Source organism: Saccopteryx leptura, chromosome 1 (genome assembly GCF_036850995.1).
Source record: "Saccopteryx leptura isolate mSacLep1 chromosome 1, mSacLep1_pri_phased_curated, whole genome shotgun sequence".
In the NCBI taxonomy this organism is placed as follows: domain Eukaryota; kingdom Metazoa; phylum Chordata; class Mammalia; order Chiroptera; family Emballonuridae; genus Saccopteryx; species Saccopteryx leptura.
In genome coordinates this window covers 327,953,614-327,973,551 of record NC_089503.1, presented here as the reverse complement: position 1 = coordinate 327,973,551, position 19,938 = coordinate 327,953,614, and the positions used below count along the sequence as shown (strand labels likewise).

At 38.2% G+C, this 19,938-nt stretch overlaps 1 non-coding gene across 1 annotated transcript; it reads left to right on the top strand.

Annotated features, from left to right (window-relative positions):
• The first annotated feature begins 11,042 nt into the window (after positions 1-11,042).
• TRNAA-AGC (transfer RNA alanine (anticodon AGC)) lies at positions 11,043-11,118 on the top strand. The gene has a single exon. It is a non-coding gene; the product is annotated as a tRNA-Ala (tRNA).
• Positions 11,119-19,938: the final 8,820 nt, after the last annotated feature.

Below are 19,938 nucleotides of genomic sequence, written 5' to 3'. Positions count from 1 at the left end.
AGGATGGATTGAAAGGGAAACATTGACCCTGGCCGGTTGGCTCAGTGGTAGAATGTCAACCGTGTGTATGGAAGTCCCGGGTTTGATTCCCAGTCAGAGTACACAAGAGAAACGACTATCTGCTTCTCCTCCCCTCCCCCTTCTCTCTCTCTCTCTCTCTCCTCCCTACAGCCATGGCTCAGTTAATTCAATTGTGATGCCCTGGGTACTGATGTCGGCTCTTGGAGCCTCTGCCTCAGAAGCTAAAAATAATTCCATTAAACATTAAAAATATTGTAAGTAAGTGAAACTGTTCCATACCTTTACTTTTTGCTCAACCTAGCTAAAAGGTTCTATATAGTTTTGGAAAAGGGATGGGGAATAGGACAGCTTAATTGACAACACTGTTAAGAGAACATGGAGCCTGACCTGTGGTGGCACAGTAGATAAAGTGTCGACCTGGAATGCTGAGATTGCTGGTCCAAAACTCTGGGCTTGCTCCATCAAGGCATATATGAGAGTTGATGCTTCCTGCTCTTCCCTCCCTTTTTTCTCTCTCTCTCCTTTCTCTAAAATGAATAAATAAATATTAAAAAAAAAAAGGGAACCATCTTTAAAAAAAAAAAAAAAAAAAGAGAACATGGAATGAAGAAGGGTTGTTTCTCCAAAGGAAGGAAGATGAAATGCTATACAAGCAAAGCAACTTACGACCAACACTCTTTTTCCCTTCTCTACCTGGTGGGATTTCCTTATCTTTATATACTTCACTTAATATCATTCCTTTTGTGAGGGATGTCACTTCCTATCATAACATCCCCATTTCCATTAAAAATCAATTATTCCCTCTTTAACATTTTTATAAGTAACAAGTAATTTGTCTTCACCTTTAATATGCCACAACAAAAGAACTGGAAGGTATCTGCCCATATCTTAGAAGCAGTTTCTTCCAAGGAGAAAGATTTCACCCTACAGAGAAAATGGTGTACTGCTTCCTGCTCTGCTTCTAGAGACAACCTTGTTTTCTTCAGCTACCTGGTTCTCCCTTTTCCTGGTGCCCATCCAAGTTACAGGCCCTTAGAGTAATTTCTGACTAAGCCTTTGGAAATTTTTTGGTTAGCTCAATATGTTTCCGGTGAATTGTTTTATAATTCTTCGACTGTGGTTTTCCAGCAGTCCATTTCTCCGATCAAGGACTACCCAGAAGACACTACTTATGCTTAACTGTTTTTTTTTAAATATCTCAGAATTATATTTTCATGTCATACAAGTAGAACACATAACTTTTACAAATAAAATATGTATATAGAATAATATACTTTTATAAACAGAGAATAATTATGTCTATAGCCATTTCCTCACTAGACTGTAACTTGAGATTTGTCCAATATTTTGTCCTCAGAATCTAGAATTGTGCCTGAATATAGTAGTAGCTTAAAAATACTTTGGCAAAAAATAAATAAAATGTTGCATCTGGTATTTAAATATCAATAATTGTATCTTTTTTGGAATCAAATCATTTTTTTGAAATATGTTATAATTGTATTTTCAGCCAAAGGACCAACCTGAGAAAAATCATGGTACAATACCTCCTATTATAACTGAGGGTACTTGACTATTGTTGCAAATGAAGTGGCCAAAATTTGCTTTTATCAGCACTAGCTGATCATCCAGCTTTAGTCTGTATATAAAAAAAAAATTAAGGAGAGGTTAGAATTTTAAGAATAAGTATTTCTTTAGAGACTGCATTCAGAAGCTGCAGTGTTTCCCTCTTTTTCTCCAAGTCAAGGTAGGGGAACTTCAGGAGCCACTTAAAGAAGCGAGACTGACTTGTAAATTCTGGCACTTGCGGTACACAGGTCCCTGTGTCGATGCTTACAAGTCTAAAGGCAAAAGTGGCTTATGGTGGCAGGGCAAGGGCACCGTGCTGTGGAGTGAGTTAGCTGTACAGACACTGGGTGCATCCTGAGTGTGTGGGTCCTGATAGACGGAGCCAGAGTGAGGAGTCCGAAAATTGAGGCTTGTCCAAGAAAATTGCCTGAAAGGCTCAGGTGACATCAACACAGAGAGGCTAGGGGTTCACTGGAAGGCTGACACTAGGGGGCAGTCATTCCCAGCTGCCAAGGGGAGGCATAAATTGAATCAAGTCTCTTCTTTGTTTAACCCTTTGAGTAGTGAGTTTTTTCATGCTCATTGACCCCTGGGAGTGAGGTTTTTTGTTGTTGTTGTTGTTTTTCAAAAAATGAAATTAGTTCCAGTTCCAGTTTTATTAACATAAAATCATGTTTGTTTGATAACCAATTTATGGAAACAAGAAGAATATACATTTGCCCTTTTTAAATGTTGCCTTACAATACACTGGATAATCAGGAGGCATGAGGATCCACATGAATGTTCGTACAACTCAAAGCGTTAAAATCCTTCAGTGGCTTCCTACTGTTCTTAAAGTGAAATCTAAACCTCTCACCTTTGTAATTTGACCCCTTCCTATGTCCAAAATCTTATCTTGTACCACTCCATCACTTTCACAAGTTATCAGCCATACTGGCTTTCTTTCAGTTCTTCTCACGCAATATTCTTTCCTGTCTCAAATGTTTGCCCAGGCTGTGCTTTAATGCCAGAACTGTTTCGGGTTTTTTTCTCTTGATTTTTCTAAGACTGGCTCATTTTTATTCTTACTTCTTGGCTAAAATTCCTCTTATAAGTATATTAACATAAATTTCTATAATAGTTTGAGTCAGACAGAGCTACAAATAACATAGAACTTAGAATAACTATGGCTTAACAAATAAAAGCATCTTTCCCTCTTACATGAGAGTCATGAAATCAGCCTAGCTCTGGTGATGTTGATGGTGCCAGGATCCCAGGATCCTTATTTTTGGTTTCTCCGCAATGTGTGGCCTCTATTTTAAGTTCACCTCATGGTTTATGAGAGCTGCTTCTGTTGTAGCCAGCACATGTACATTGGTGGACAAAAGTAGGTTTATAGTTGTAAACATATGAAAGACAGAGTTTATTATTGTATTATTATTCATTAATTATTGTATTTTTTTCATATAAACAACTATAAAGCTACTTTTGCCCCACCCTGTATATGATCTGTAATTATTTCTCTCAGGGTATAAGCTTGTTTTTATTTCTTTTTCCAATTTCATTAATTTCTGCTCTTTATTTTTTACTTCTTTCTGTTTGTGTTGGTGGTAATTTTCTCTTTTTTTCTTGCTTCTTAAAATGGAAGCTTAGAATATGATTTGAGACCTTCTTGTCCAATAGAAGCATTTAGTATTTTTAATTTCTTCCTGAGCAATACTTTAGCTGCATTCCACAAATTTTGATGTTGTATTTTTACTTTTACTTAATTAAAATATTTTTCAGTTTGTCCTGAGACTTCATTTTTTGACTTATGGGTTATTTAATGTGTTGTTTGATTTCCAAATATTTGAGACTTTTTCAGGTATCTTTTTGTTATTGATTTCTTGTTGAATTTCATTTTGATCAGATACCATTGTATGATTTTGGTAATTTTATATTTGTTGATGTTTGTCTTATTACCTAAATTGGCCTATCATGGTGAATGTTTCATGTATGTTCAAAAATATTATGTATTTTGCGTTGTTGGGTAGAATGTTCTATAAAGGTCAACTAGGTCAAGTGGTTGATAATGTTGATCTGGTTTTCAATATTCTTGCTGACATTCTGTTTGTTCTATTGATTACTGAAAGAAGAGTATTAAAATGTCTAAGTATAATTGAAGATTTATCTATTTCACCTTTCATTTGTATCGGTTTTTCCTTCATGTATTTTGAAGCTCTGTTGTTAAGCTCATATACATTTATAATTCCAATGTTTTCTTACTGAATTGACACTCTTATTATGATATAATGTCCTTATTTAGTCCTGATAATTTTTTTTTGTTTCGAAGTTTTTGTCTATTGTTAATATAGTCACTCCAGCTTTCTTTTCATTGGTATTTAATAGCATGTCTTTTACAATGATTTTACTTATAATATATTTATATTATTATCTTAAAAGTGGGTTTCTAAAAAAAAATGAGTTGGTTTATAAACAGCATATATTTGGGTTTTATTTTTTCACCCAACCTGACAATATTATTTTTAATTGGTATGTTTAGATCATTTTCATTTAATATAATATGGTTTTATTTAGTTCTGCCCTTTTATTATTTTTTGTTTGTCCCCTACCAGTTTTTGTTGTTGTTTCCATGCTTCTTCAATATATTTTTTGGATTATTTGACTATCTTTAGTATTGTATTTAAATGTATCTGTTAGCTTTTTGACTATGTCTCTTTGTAGTATATTTATAGTAATTTTTCTAGGTATCACAATATGCACAGTTAATCTCTCATAATATAATTAGAGTTAGTTAATATTTACTGCTTCATGTAAAATGTAAAATCCTTATCATCATAGATATTCCTTTACCTTCTCTCTTGTATGCTATAGTCATCATATACATTATATTACATATATTGAAAAATTATGCAGACAACATTATAATTTATATTTTTTCATAAACACTTTACAACTTAAGATATGATCAACTGTATTAACCAATGAATGCATTTAAGTGAAACAACAAATTGATGTTTCTCTCTCCCTTTCAATCTCAATCAATCAATTTAAAAAGATATAATAAACTGTCTGCTATTTCTCCCACACATTTGCCATCGATATTGCTCTTCTTTTATTTCTGAATTTCGAATTTCCCTCTGGTATCATTTATTCACATTCTGAAAAACTCCCTTTAGCATTTCTTTCAGAGAAAGTCTTCTGACAATAAATAAATGCTTAATTTTCCTTCATTTGGTAATATTCATTCCTATATTCACCTTCATTCCTGAAGGTTATTTTCAGAGAATGCATTATTCTGGTTAGATAGTTCTTTTCTTTCAGTATTTTAAGTGTGATAATCTTCTGTCTTCTGGCCTCAGTATTTTCTGAGAAGAAATCTCCAGTCATTTGAATAATATTTCCTTTCTGTATGATGTGTTAATTTTCTCCAGTGGATTTCAATTTTTTTCTTTTTTGTTGGCTTCCAGAAGTTCTTTTGTGTGTGAACATACTATAGTTTTTTTTGAACTTACCCAGTTTGAATTTCATTGACCTTCTGGATTTTGTAAATTTATATCTTTTACAAAATTTTGGACAATTTTTGCTGTTATTACTTTTTTTTAACATTTATTTCTGCATAATGTCTTTCTCATCTCTTTCAAGAAATCTAATTATTTTTAACCCTCAAACAACATAGGTTCGAACTGTGAGGGTACACTTAAAAGTGGATTCTTTTCAATAAATATTGTAAATGTATTTTTTCTTTTTTATGATTTTTAAAAAACTTTTTATTGATTTTAGAAAGAGAGGAAGGGAAAGAGACAGACATTCTTCTGTTTCTGTATGTCCCCTGACCTGGAATCAAACCTACAACCTTTGCATATTGGGATGACACTGTAACCAACTGACCTATCTAGCCAGGATATGGTTTTCTTAGTAAAATTTTCATTTCTCTATCTTACTTTATTGTAAGAATACAGCATATAATGCATATAACCTACAAAAGATGTGTTAATTGACTATTTATGTTATTGATAAGGCTTCTAGTCAACAGTCGGCTAATAGTAGTTTTGGGGGAGTCAAAAATTATACATAGATTTTCAACTGTTCAGGGGTCAGCATCCCAAACACCTGAATTATTTGAGGGTAAACTGTACATATGGTAAATATTTAGTCTTTTTTCTATTTACTCATAGGTCCATGAGACTGTTCATTTTGCTCAATCCTTTTTCTTTCTGTTCTTCAGATTGCACTGTTTCTACTGATTAATTTTCAAGTACACTGATTTTCCCCTCTTTCATCTTGATTCTGCTATTGTACTCATCTTATAAACTTATTTCTGATATTGTATATTTTGGTTCTAAATTTTCTATTTGCTTCTTTTCTCTTTTCTGTTTCTCTACCAAGAACTTATACCTTCCTGCTCATTTAAGAGTGTTCACTTTTATCTCCTGTGAGATGGTTAGAATAGCTGCTTAGCCCTTTGAGTAGTACAAACGTTCATGTACGTTCTTGTGCATTCTGACCATCCAGAGTACAATCGATTTATTTTAAAAATGTGTAAGGCAAATTAAAAAAAAGGCTAATATATGTTCTTCTTGTTTCCATAAGTTGGTTATCAAACAAACAAGATTTTAAGTTAATAAGACTGGAACTGGAAATAATTTCATCTTTTGAAAAAAAAAAAAAACCACCTCACTCCCGGAGGTCAGCAAGCATGAAAAAAACTCACTGCTCAAAGCATTAAATGTCTTGTCTGATCATTTTAATATCTGGTCATCCCAGGATTGATATTGTTGATTATATTTTTTCTTGAAATTTGGTTAACTTTGCTCATTCTTTATATGGTCAGAATGTTGGGGTTTTGTTTTCTACAATGTCATTTATGCAATCCTGTTAAAATCCTCAAATAATAATTTCTGTTTTTTAGGAAGCAGTAGTTCTGTTAGGTTCAATCTGTAAAATTTGTTTCACTTTCTGTGGGTGAATATCTTTTCAGTTTTCAAAGCATTTTTTATGCTGTTTGGATCTGCCCTTTGCATATATCACTTAGGGCTGAATTTGAGGCTTGGGCAATAGTTTATACACGTTTGGTTTTCAAAATCTTTGTGTTTTTTGTTTGTTTGTTTTTTGTTATGTTTCACAAGTGCATGGCTTGGGGAAAAGCCCGAGACTTGTGTTGATTCATACACAGAAGTGGGTGATCTCTTTCAGCTCTAGCCTCATCAGCATTGCCTCACATTCTCTGGCTCCCAAGGACTGTTTTTTCCTAGTTCTACTGGGTAGAACTTTGAAGTTCTCTCAGGTAGGACCCTCTTGAACTATCTGTAGTTCTATGTGATAAGACTTTCTCTCCCCAAAAAGCAATGGATGGAAAAAGAAAAGAAAACAAAAACTTGTCCACTTACATTCTTTGCACAACAAAAGCATCTTTCCTAGTTATTCTATTCTAAGATAAGTTATTCACTCGAAGTTTTCAGTGCGCACCCCGCCTCCACCATCACAATACAGCTCTGTGATAGGGGCTGCACTTGGAAAAGGGATCAAAAGGCCTCTTTTCTTGACCTTTTAGCAAGAAAGATGGGTTTCTCTTAGACGTTTGCTGTTGATGCCCATGATGGAGTCCTCCAATTCAGTCTATACTTGGGGCAAAAGTGAGAGACAAAAGGAAAACAATACTAATCTCCTCATAAACCTACTTGTCTTTAAATTTTGACATTTTTAATCTGCCTGGTATTCTTTTTTTTTTTTTTTTTTTTTTTTTTTTTTTTTTTGTATTTTTCTGAAGCTGGAAACGGGGAGGCAGTCAGACTCCCACATGCGCCCAACCGGGATCCACCCGGCATGCCCACCAGGGGGTGATGCTCTGCCCATCCGGGGCGTCGCTCTGTCGTGACCAGAGCCATTCTAGTGCCTGGGGCAGAGGCCAAGGAGCCATCCCCAGCGCCCGGGCCATCTTTTGCTCCAATGGAGCCTCCGCTGCGGGAGGGGAAGAGAGAGACAGAGAGGAAGGAGAGGGGGAGGGGTGGAGAAGCAGATGGGCGCCTCTCCTGTGTGCCCTGGCCGGGAATCGAACCCGGGACTTCCGCACACCAGGCTGACGCTCTACCACCGAGCCAACCGGCCAGGGCCCTGCCTGGTATTCTTTAAGTTTCAGAATCCCTAACTATTTGCTTATATTTGTTAAGAGTTTTTAGCTGCAGTTGGTTGGAAAGATGAGCTCTAGTGCGCTTACTCTGTTTGGGTCAGCACTGGACCATAAGTGAACCTACCAAACATAATTTTCACATTGTGTAAAATCGATGCAGAAATGAATCAAAGGGGCAATGCTGTTGTCATAAGAAAGAGCCTGTTATTTAAATTCTGTTCCTTTATTTATTAAGTAAAAATAATTGCACCTTGCTTTTACTTTTTAAGATACATTTTAAGGTGTGGTTGTAATATAAACTCATTTATGTAACACAACAAAAGTTATGTGTGTAAACTTACACAGAGCTTACACACCAAAATAATTACTAGTTAAAATATGGAAGATGGCAAATATATTGCTGCGAGAGATGTTGGAAAGCTTACTGCCTATGTTTTCTTCTAAGATGCTTATGGTTTCATGGCTTACATTTAAGTCTTTTATCCATTTTGAGTTTATCTTGGTGAATGGTATAAGTTGGTGGTATAGTTTCATTTTTTTTCATGAAGATGTCCAATTTTCCCAACACCGTTTATTAAAGAGGCTGTCTTTACTCCATTGTATGCTCTTACCTCCTTTGTCAAATATCAGTTGTCCATAAAGCTGTGGGTTTATTTCTGGGTTCTCTGTTCTGTTCCATTGATCTATATGCCTGTTCTTATGCCAGTACCTGGCTGTTTTGAGTACAATGGCCTTGTAGTATAACTTGATATCAGGAAGTGTGATACCTCCCACTTTATTCTTCCTTTTCAAGATTGCTGAGGCTATTCGTGTTCTTTTTTGGTTCCATATAAATTTTTGGAATATGTGTTCTATATCTTTGAAGTATGTCATTAGTATTTTAATTGGTATTGCATTGAATTTATAAATTGCTTTGTGTAATATAGACATTTTAATGATGTTTATTCTTCTTAACCATAAGCACGGTATATGCTTCCACTTGTTTGTATCTTCCTTGAATTCTTTTATCGGTGTTTTATAATTTTCCAAGTACATCTCTTGCAGCAATATATTTGCCAATTTATCTCCACGGGCAAGTAAAATAAAAGACAGGATAAACAAATGGGACTATATCAAACTAAAAATCTTTTGCACAGCTAAAGACAATAAGAACAGAATAAAAAGGCAAACTACACAATGGGAGGACATATTTGACAATATGACTGATAAAGGGTTAATCAAAATTTATAACAAACTTGTAAAACTCAACACCAGGAAGACAAACAATCCAATTAAAAAATGAGCAAAAGAAATGAATAGATACTTCTCCAAAGAGGACATACAGATGGCCAATAGGCATATGAAAAAATGCTCAACATCACTAATCATTAGAGAAATTAAAATTTAAACAACAATGAGATATCACCTCACACCAGTCAGAATGGCGCTCATTAACAAAACAACACAGAATAAGTGCTGGTGAGGATGTGGAGAAAGGGATCCCTCCTGCACTGCTGGTGGGAATGCAGATGGTGCAGACACTGTGGAAAACAGTATGGAGATTCCTCAAAAAATTAAAAACTGAACTGCCTTTTGACCCAGCTATCCCATTTTTAGGAATATACCCTAAGAACACCATAGCCCTATTCCAAAAGGAGAAATGCACCCCCATTTTTATGGCAGCATTGTTCACAATAGCAAAGATCTGGGAACAGCCCAAGTGTCCATCAGTGGACGAGTGGATTAAAAAGCTTTGGTACATATATACTATGGAATACTATTCAGCCATAAGAAATGATGACATCGGATCATTTACAATAACATGAATGGACCTTGATAACATTATACAGAGTGAAATAAGTAAATCAGAAAAAACTAAGAACTATATGATTCCATACATAGATGGGACATAAAAATGAGACTCATAGACAAGAATGTGATGATAACTGGGGAAGGGAAGGGCACAAAGAAAACCAGATAGAAGGTGACGAAAGACAATTTGTCTTTGGGTGAGGAGTATGCAACATAATCAAATGTCAAAATAATCTGGAGATGTTTTCTCTGAACATATGTACCCTGATTTATTAATGTCACTCCATTAAAATGAATAAAAAATATATATGACACACACACAAAATATATGGAAGATGGGAATGAAGGCATACTGGGTTTTTTTGTTTTGTTTGTTTGTTTGTTTGTCTAAGACTAAAAGGATATTGAAAGACAATAAGAAAGCTATATTTGGTCTCTGGCCTATTGGCTCAGCGGTAGAGCATCTGCCTGGTGTATGGATGTCTCGGGTTCGATTCCTGGTCAGGGCACACACGAAAAGTGACCATCTGCTTCTCTACCCCTCCCCCTTTCCCTTCTCTCTCTCTCTCTCTCTTTCTTGTCCTCCCACAGCCATGGCTCAGTTGAAGCAAGTTGGCCCTGGGTGCTGTGGATGGTTCCATGACATTGCCTTAGGTGCTAAAATAGCTTGGTTGCTGAATAATGGAGCAATGGCCTCAGATGGGAGCATTTCTCGGTAGGGGGCTTGCCAGGTGGATCTTTTTTTTTTCTTTTTTTCTTGTATTTTTCCAAAGCTAGAAGCGGGGAGACACAGTCAGACAGACTCCCGCATGCACCCAACTGGGATCCACTCAGCACGCCCACCAGGGGGCGATGCTCTGCCCCTCCGGGGCGTCGCTCTGCCGGGACCAGAGCCACTCTAGCGCCTGGGGCAGAGGCCAAGGAGCCATCCCCAGGGCCTGGGCCATCTTTGCTCCAATGGAGCCTTGGCTGCAGGAGGGGAAGAGAGAGACAGAGAGGAAGGAGAGGGGGAGGGGTGGAGAAGCAGATGGGCGCTTCTCCTGTGTGCCCTGGCTGGGAATCGAACCTGGGACTTCCGCACTCCAGGCCGACGCTCTACCACTGAGCCAACTGGCCAGGGCTGCCAGGTGGATCTTGATCTGTCACTCTGCCTCCCTGCTCCTCACTTAGGAAAACAATAAAGAAAACTATTTTTGGAAAATAAAAATATATTTCAGATACATGAATGCCTTCTATTGCACTGATAAGTTGTTAGTCTAAGAAAAATAGCAGGCTCTCTACAGGATATAGTAGTTCAGTTATAGGAGGTCCTATTAGAGGCCTTTTTATTTTTTTTTTGTTTGTTTTAACTCTATATATGTTTGTATTGCTTGACTATTAGAAATGACCAAACCAATCTAAAGTGAAAGGAAGAATTCCCCTGCCTCTGAAAATTCTAGCCAATGTTATTCTCTACAGGTTTTGTATTATTTACATCTGAATTCTAGCTGCAGTAGAAACCTTCGGTGGTTGTTTGCACAGCTCATCACAATCTTCTCTCTTTAAGAATATTAGGGCCCTGGCTGGTTGGCTCAGTGGTAGAGCGTCGGCCTAGCGTGCGGAGGACCCGGGTTCGATTCCCGGCCAGGGCACACAGGAGAAGCGCCCATTTGCTTCTCCACCCCTCTGCCGCGCTTTCCTCTCTGTCTCTCTCTTCCCCTCCCGCAGCCAAGGCTCCATTGGAGCAAAGATGGCCCGGGTGCTGGGGATGGCTCTGTGGCCTCTGCCCCAGGCACTAGAGTGGCTCTGGTCGCAACATGGCGATGCCCAGGATGGGCAGAGTGTCGCCCCATGGTGGGTGTGCCGGGTGGATCCTGGTCGGGCGCATGCGGGAGTCTGTCTGACTGTGTTTCCCTGTTTCCAGCTTCAGAAAAATGAAAAAAAAAAAAAAAAAAAAGAATATTAGTCCTGGCCCTGGCCATGTAGAGCATCCACCTGGTGTGTGGATGTCCTGGATTTGATTCCTGATCAGGGCACACAGGAAAAGCAACCATCTGCTTCTCCACCCCTCTCTCTCCTCCTTTTCTCTTTTTCTCTCTCTTCCGCTTTCACAACCATAGCTCAATTGGTTCATTGGTTCAAGCAAGTTGGCCCCTGCTGCTGGGAATAGCCCCGTGGAGCCTCATTTCCAGGTGCTAAAAATAACTTGGCTGGGTTGCAGAGCAATGGCCCTGATGGGCAGAGCATCGCCCTGTAGGATATCTTGTCAGGTGGATCCTGGTGGGGGCGCATGCAGGACTATCTCTCTGTCTTCCTTCCTCTCACTTAAAATAAAGGAAAAAAGAGAATATTAGCCCTCCCCACCCATATCTCCCCACTTAGCAGAAAGCCAGGTCCTTGGCAGCCATGTGTATGGTAAAAGTCCCTGCCTCCCTAGGCAGCTAAAGGGTTCTCTCTCATGTGAATTTGTAATGGAGACTGAAAAGGGCTAGTTTATTCTGGCGTGTGTACTTAATCTGAGTTGATTCTGATTCAGGAGCTGTGGGACAACGGCCTTCTCCTTCATACAGAAAGAAGTAGAAAAAGCCAGAGAGCAGAAAGGGGAGGAGAAAAAAAAAGCAGAGAAAAGTGCAAATGAAAGACTATGTGGGCAGCGAAGAGAAAGAGAATTAAACATAACAAGAATGAGACTGCACATCAATAATAAAATAAGCTAAGAGAAGAGCTGGGTTCCTTCTAAAGGTTTTTAAATTTTCTAGTTCTGGTAACTTGGTGGCCTATCAACACTCATACCTTCTTATTCAAGGATATAATTATGTGTTATTAGAATAATTATCCCATTTTCCTTAAACTATTTTAACTAAGACATTTGATTTCTCTCCCTAAAAAGGAAACTAACATCACAGGAAAACTGTCATACTGAAAAGAAAGAATAGTTGGGATTGTACATACATGGAGCAGCTCTAAGAAAGCATAATCTCATGTTATGCTTACACCATGTCATATGTTATATTACACCATGGTCAGATCCTATCTTTAGTGGAAGGCATAGCATGAACAAATATTATATTAAGGTTGGGTTGGGGTGAGAGCATGTGGACTAATTAGGAAAAAAATAACTTCCCAAGAATTCTGAAATTGACAATCTTCCCGGAAAAAATTACGTTCATTTGTTCAACAATTATTATTTTGAGCCATTACTAAATACTAAGTGTTGTTATCAGTGAGGGAGTTAGAGCAATGAATAACATGGACTGTACCAATATGGAGTTTCGGTTCTAGTGGGGGGTATGGGGGTCATAGCAAACAAATACAAAATCTGGGTGAGTGCTATAAAAATGTAAACTAGGGTCAGGGGTGACAGAATGTCTGAGTAGGTACTATTCTGGTTATTTTTGGCGAGATCCCTAGAAAACTTACTGATAAAGAGATATTTAAATTGAGATCTGACTGAAGTGAGGGAGAAAACCATGTTGAATGCTGGAGAGTGTATGTGGCATTTTTGAGCAAAAGCAACATTTCCCATGAGGAGTGAGGAAGAGAGAATAGATGTGAATTTGTAATGGAGACTGAAAAGGGTTAGTTTACTAGCCTCTCGCCATACTAGGAGGGGGTATGTAATGACCAGATCCTATTTGCCATATGGACTCTGGCTTGTGCTCTAAGTACTATAAGAAACCAATGGAGGCTTTTGAGAAGAAGAGTAAAATTCAAGTTTTACCAAATCATTCCAACTGCAGGAGAAGAATAAACTATATGGGGAAAGTCTAGAAGTAGGGAGACCAATGGCAGAACCTTGGAATACTGTAGGTGAGATATAGGTGGTGTGTATTGGAAGGTGATACTAGCAGGACTGGCTGATTGGGCAGTTCTGAGTTGTGTGAGATAAGAGTTTCATTTTTTGCCTGGCCAGGCAGTGGCACAGTGGATGGTGTTGGACTTAGATACACAGGACCCAGGATTGAAACACCAAAGTTGCCAGCTTGAGCACGGGCTCATCTGGCTTGAGTGTGGGCTCACCAGCTTGAGCGCAGGGTCGCTGTATTGAATGTGGGATCACAGACATGACCCCATGGTTGCTGGCTTAAGCCCAAGATTGCTGGCTTGACCAAGGGGTCACTTGCTCTGCTGTAGCACCCCCCATCAAGGCACAAGTGAGAAAGAAATCAATAAACAACTAAGAAGAATTGATGCTTCTCATCTCTCTCCCTTCCTGTCTGTCTGTCTCTATCTGATTGTCTCTCTGTCTCTCTCTGTCATATACACACAAAAAGTTTCATATTTTGCTTGCATAAGTTTTTTGCTTAAACAATTGGGTGAATAGATATGCCATTAACTGAGATGAGGAGTCACAAAGCAGAGGAATTCTGTTTGGGGATGCCAATCTGTAGTTAACAATATGCTCCTTGGAAGATACCAGATACTGTTGAAAGACATACTTTAAATATATCAGCTCATTTAAGCTACTGTGTAATAAATTAATAAAATTGTACCCATTTTGCATTTGAGGAAACCAAGACACAAAGAAATTATCTTCCTCAACTAACACAAAGCATAGTTAGGACTGAATCTAAGGAGCCGACATCTAGAATTTGTTCACTTATCTATATAAATGGGTACATTCTGCAAGCAGTTGGATACAGAGGTCTTCAGTTTAGGATGATCATATTGATGATATTTGAAGCCATGATTCCGAGATCATTTAGGGAAAGAGTATAGATGGGAAAGAGAATAAGTTCAAGGCTAAGCTGTGGAGCATTTTATCACTTAGAGCTCAGGGATAGGAGGAGGCTCCAATAAAGAGCACAGAGGAGTAGAGTAGCCAGTGGAGTAAGGAAAACCAGCAGAGTGTGGCATTTGGGAGCCAAATGTAGAAAACGTTTTAGGGAGGACAGTCAGCTCCCTCAAATACTGCTGGTAGTTTGAAAGAATGAGGGCTGACAATTGACCAATAGTTCTGACGTTTTCAGAGGAATGATGACAGAAGCTCTGTGAAGTGGCTCAAGAGGGGATGTGAGGAGGGAAGTGGAAATCACAAACTTGGACAACTTTTGAGGATTTTTTTAAAGCTTCATTCATTCATTCATTCATTCATTCTCATTGTAGAGGGGGAAAGAGAGAGAGAGAGAGAAAGAGAGAGAGAGAAAGAGAGAGAGAGAGAAAGAGAGAGAAAGAGAGAGAGAGAGAGAGAAGGGGGAGGAGCAGGAAACATCAACTCCCATATATGTCCTGACCAGGTAAGCCCAGGGTTTCAAACCAGCAACCTCACATTCCAGGTAGACACTTTATCCACTGCGCCACCACAAGTCAGGCAAGGATTATATTTTTAAATAAAGGAGAGCATAATTAGCTGTTAGTTTTCTTTTTCTTCTCTTCCAGTCCCTCCTCACTTGTAACTTAGACTGAAGTAAAAATAAACTTTATTTTTTAGAACAGTTTTAGATTTACGGAAACATTACAAAGATAGTACAGAGCGCCCAATGCCTCATACTCCGTTTCCGCTGTTATTACTATCTTATACTAAGATGGTACATTTGTTACAATTACAGCGGTCCCTCATCTATTGCAGGGGTTAGGTTCCAGAACCCCTCATGACAGGCAAAAATCCATGAAGTAGTGACCTTATATTTATTTTATTATTTATATATATTTTAAGGATTTATAAACTGCCCCACATTCTTATAAACCTTTCCACACTGTTATTAAACTTATTTGCTTATTTAACTGCAAAAATAATTAAAATAATAAATATGTAAAAATACATATATACCACAAAATCCCTCGATACAGTGAAAAATCCACGATACAAAATTAGATATATACAATTTAAAAATCCACGATACAGTGAGACTGCGAAAAGTGAACCCCAATGTGGTGAGGGACGACTGTAATAAACTCTTCAGTTGATACATTATTAACTGAAGTTTACACTCTTCAGATTTTCTTAGTTTTAACCTAAAGTCTTTTTCTGTTCAAGAGTTCCATCCAAGATACATTACGTTTAGTGTTCATATCTCTTTACACTACTCTTGGCTGTGAGACTTTTTCAGACTTTTCTGTTTTTGATGGCCTTATCATTTTCAGGAGTCTTGTTCAGGTGTTTTATAGAATGTTTTTCTTATTGGAATTTGTCTGATTTATTTTTTCATATTAGATTGGGCACATACACGATCATCATGACTTATCATTGTTGATGTTAGCCTTGACCACTCGGTTCAGGTTGCATTTTCAGGTCAGGTTTATACACTAGAAAATTTCTCCCCTGAGTACTGACCCTTTCCAGTGAAAGTTTCTATGAGTACCCCACACTTTAAGAAGTAGAGAGTGGTGCTGCATTTCCTTGAGGGAGGATGACCAACATAAATTATCTGGAATTATGCAAGGACGATTTATCTCTTTTCTTTCACTTACTTATTTTTAAGTAATTTATTTATGTTAGTATGGGCTCATATATATTTATATTATACTTGTGGTTACAACTTTGTTGTTGTGAGATTCAATTACCTGTGTGTATGTGTGTGTGTCCAAGAATTCCACTCAGTTCTGACACCATCTACTCAAAGACAGCATCAGATTCCACAGGTTTGGGTCCAGTTCTATAGACTGCCCCTCCTCAACAAACACACACACATGCATACACAGACTTCAGATTCTAGCTGCAAGCCTCGGCTCTTCTGACCAATGCTCCTCTTGGGTTTGATTAATTGCTAGGATACTAGATTATGGGTTTACTATAAAAGGATATTGCAGGATACTAATCAACAGTCAGATGAAGTGATACATAGGGTGACATCCCAGTTAAAGGAGCTTCTGTCCTCCTGGATTTTGGGGCCCAGAATGGTGGTGTATGGAAACATTTTGGTTCCCCAACATGGAAACTCTCTGAAAAGGGACCAACAAGTTGTTCTCCTGGGTTTTATATGGATGCTTCATCATATAGTCATGGTTGATAAATCATTTGTTATTAGCAGTTATACTCAACCCAGACTCTGTCCCCTCCTCACAGGGCTGGGGCTGGGGGTAGGATTGGAATGAAAGTTCCAACCTTCTAATTACATGACTTAGGCCATTGGCAACCGGCTCCCAGCCTCATTAGGTGCTTTCCAAAGGTCACCACATCAACATAAAAAAAAGACACCTATTTTTACTCTCAACACAGGCAATTCCAAGAGTTCTGTGAATTGCAGTAACTGTGGATGAAGACTAAATATCTTATAAATAACATATAATCCAATACTACTTTGTGTATTTTTTGCTCAAATAGTTCTAACTCTAACCATTGGGAACTCCTTCAGATGGTTCCTGTGTCCCTTTGACATACCCACATCAATGTTTTTTGAGCAGTCTCTACTCTCTAGAAGTACAAAATGCCCCAGATTTAGAATCAGCCCTTTGTGAGAAAATCCCTGGTGTATTTTATTAGAAATCAAGATCCGGGTGCTAGTTGTGCTTATTGATATACCAGTGACATACCATGCCGGCAATTCTTTGTGGTGGGGAGCTGTCCCATATAGCAACATCCCTGGCCTCTGCTTCTTAGATGCCAATAGTAACCCTCTTTCTCTAGTCCTGACAACCAATAGTGTCTCCAGATATTGTAAAATGGCCTCAGGGGAACAAAGTGGACTCTGGTTGAGAACCAATCATATGGAGATAGACCAGCTAAAAATTATGATATAATATAATGGAGAGCAGTAGGAACAATGGAGAAGGCCCTTCAGAGCCTGTTCAGACATTGGGGCAGGATTCACAAAGGAGGTGCCATTTGAACTGAGAATTTACTTTTTTTGAGTAATTGTCTTGAATCAGACAAAAGGTAATATTTTACTTGCATTATTTTATATAATCCTGAACTTAAAAAGCAGGTATGTTACAATAGAAGAAAGTAAAGTTCAAAGGGACAAAGTAACTTGCCTAGAGTGCCTGAGCTGGTCTTGAATTGTCCAGTCAGTCATGTGGATAAAGAGCTTTAGCTTTGACGGAACTGGCATCTGTTCACACTATCCAAATCAAGATTATCTCAACCATTCCTTCATTAATCAAAGTGCAATATCATTTTTTTCTTTATTTTTAAGTGAAAGGAGGGGAGATAGACAAACTCCCATATGTGCCCTGACCAGGATCCACCTGGCAACCCCATGTGGGGCCAGTGGTTGAACCATTTGAGCTATCCTCAGTGCCTGAAGCCCATGCTGAGACCAATCAAGCCACTGGCTACAAGAGGGAAGAGAGAAAGAAGGGGAAGAGGGACGGAAGAGAAGCAGATGGTCACTTCTCCTGTATGTCTTGACAGGGAATCAGGATGTCCATACTCCTGGCTGACACTCTATCCCCTGAGCGAGCTGGCCAGGATCCATTTCATTTAAATAAAAATTTTCCATTGAATTCTTTTTAAATGTTTAAATTAAAAAAAATTATTGATTCATTTCAGAGAGAGAAGGGAGAGAGATTTTTGAATGTGCCCTGACCAGGAATAAAACCCACAACCTTGCTTTACTGGGATGATGCTCTGAACAATTGAACTACCCAGCCAGGACTTGGATTCTGGGTTCTTGGGAGTAGGAGCCATGCAGTATTCATCTTATGTCTCCTTTCTAATACAATGCTTGCCTCATTATAAGTATTTGATAACTGTTTGATGAGTATTAGTCGATTCCATGCAATTCCCTATCACAGATAATAGACATAGAATTAACTCCTGCTTTCTTCTTGTCAAATTGCTATCCTACAAGCACTTCTAGCAGAGGGCTTGGCAGGTAACCTCCAGCAGCTTTTGGTCACTTTGTCTCATTTTTAATCTCAGCACCCCCACAAGAATACTTGGCTGGTTTCAGTGACATCCTCAAATTGTTTATAGCCAGTAGCATTTTGCCATGGGTTAGAGCTGCAAAAGGGGTTCTCTAAGGAAGGAAAAAACATTCTACACCTCTGATGTTAAAATGCAGAATGTATTGTTACTGGTTTTCATATATCATGCCAATCATCTACTTTTGACAATTCTTTTGTCCAGTATGATTCTTCTATCACTTAAAGACAAATTTTATACAGACGAAGGAAGGTATATAGATATACTTTTTTCTTCTTTTTTTTCCCTTCCTTTCAAATCCTTCACATTCTTATCCCAATTTCCATTGAGGGGAGCGGACTTTCTTCTTGCTTATTAAACAAAACAAGAGGGAAAAAAAACCCGTTTCTTGGGTTTTTGGTTTCCTTTTCTTTCTCCCACAACTTCTGGATCTGCTATTTGCAGTTGCTATGAAATTTCAAGTGTATTGCATTAGAAGTTGCTCTCTCTGGTTTCAAGATTCACTTTCTTTCTTCCTGTCCTTTGCTAAAATTCTGGTCTAATTAAAAAAACAGTAGATCATAGTTAAATAAAACTGTACCCAGGATAACCCTAATTTCCATATGCAGATTTATCTGCACTGACAGCCACCCCCCTTACACACACACATTCTCGCTCTCATTCTCCTCTCCCTCCTCTCCATCTCCCTATTGCATTGTGTCTGACTGATTTTCAGAGCACCTTCGCTGTTTCCCCAGTCTCATTCCCTCTCTGTAAAATATCTAGACAAGGAAGAGGTGGATACAGAGGCTGAACAAATAATCTCATATTCTGTCTGCAATGTCATCGTTTCTTTCCCCCATTTTAGGGGGCTGAAGTTGCCCAGGAAGGGGATGCAGAGGAGCTGGAAAGGAAGAGGGGAGCTCTCCAGAGGCAGCTGCGGTCAGGGGCAGGGACTGCCGCCAGATGTGCCTGCCTCTCTGGGTTTTGATGCGAGAGGGGCAGCAGGAGGAAATATTGGGAGACAAAAGCCCCGGTTTAAATGATCATGTTCTTTATTTAACATGGCAGCAGACACTCTCTGCGTAGGATCATCATGCCGAGCATAAACTGGACTTTCCCACTTGTCTGGCAGGAGTGAGACAGATGACTGTGTGCTAAATGAGCATCTGAGGTAAGACCTACTCTTAAAGAGACTTGATTTTTTTTAAATAATCAATTCGTTTTCTTTTAAATATATGTTTTAGCCTCAATCACAAAACAGTATAGTGGGGGCAATTCTGTGTTAATCTGCATCTAAAGAGCCAAGGAAAATCTGAGGATAATATATTTTAACTCAATTTGAGGAGGTCAGTTACTTTGTCAATTCTTTGTGCTGTTTATTTTTTTTTAGTAAAAATATCAGCTTTAAGAATAGACTACTGTCATCATAATCTACCACTGCTGATAATACTGATGTTTAGACTCTTAAAAAAACTTTGCAAAAAGACAGCTACAGATGCATGTGCTGTATTTTTAGCTTGCATATAAATATTAGAAGTCTTATTAAAATGACAGGGTTGTTTTTTTTTTTTTTTTTTTTTTTTAGCAGAGAAGGAATAAATGCTGCATAATTAAGTACAGTATTTAATTTGGCTGTTGTGAGGCAAAAGAATAAGGTAGTAATTTTTATTGTACTAATCAGTCT